This window comes from Diadema antillarum, unplaced genomic scaffold (genome assembly GCF_040938485.1).
Source record: "Diadema antillarum isolate AM-2024a unplaced genomic scaffold, OU_Dant_1.0 scf00000066, whole genome shotgun sequence".
Taxonomy (NCBI): Eukaryota; Metazoa; Echinodermata; class Echinoidea; order Diadematoida; family Diadematidae; genus Diadema; species Diadema antillarum.
The window spans coordinates 1,985,739-1,986,394 of NW_027270955.1; the positions used below are offsets into that span (position 1 = coordinate 1,985,739).

At 36.0% G+C, this 656-nt stretch overlaps 1 non-coding gene across 1 annotated transcript; it reads left to right on the top strand.

The window, feature by feature from the left end:
• The first annotated feature begins 327 nt into the window (after positions 1-327).
• On the top strand, positions 328-400 carry Trnai-gau (transfer RNA isoleucine (anticodon GAU)). The gene has a single exon. It is a non-coding gene; the product is annotated as a tRNA-Ile (tRNA).
• The last annotated feature ends 256 nt before the right edge of the window (positions 401-656 follow it).

Consider the following 656-nt stretch of genomic DNA (forward strand, 5'->3'; position numbering starts at 1 on the left):
GACAAAAATTATTAACATCAAAAATCAATAAATATATTATATAAATGATATGCTTCGTATAGCTAATCACCTAATAACATGAATCAGAGAGGTGGCGGAACAATAAAATACAGTATATTATTATTTCACTGAAAAAAAAGAATAAAAAAGGCAGCCTGTGTATGTGATTCAGCAAAGAAAAGTAACAGCACGCCTGCATAATTTGAGCAATTTCCAGCAGGGAAAGTCCACGCTCTGTTAAAGAATAGGTAAACAGAATAGTAAGAGTTTCATCATTTCATAATTGCATACTATAAGAATTAAAGCCAACACTTGCTGTCGGGCGAAAGCTCGGTGGTCTAGTGGAGATGACGCCTGTCCGATGATCAGGAGGTCGTAGGTTCGAATCCTACTCGAGTATGCACGCCCATGACTTTTCATCATGGCTACTACTAAAACACTGATCAATTCAGTGCTTATTTACGTCGATGTAGGGCAATTTGTCAATCAGTTGCAATGAGTTTCATCATGTGGACAAAAACAAATTCTTAGGATTTTAAGATTGTCATGTTTTCACGCATACAAGCGCAAGCATCGTGATTATGTTTTTCTTTTTGTTTGTTTGTTTGTTTTTTGGTCCTTCGGAATTGTTAATTACATCCGGAAAGCACTATACA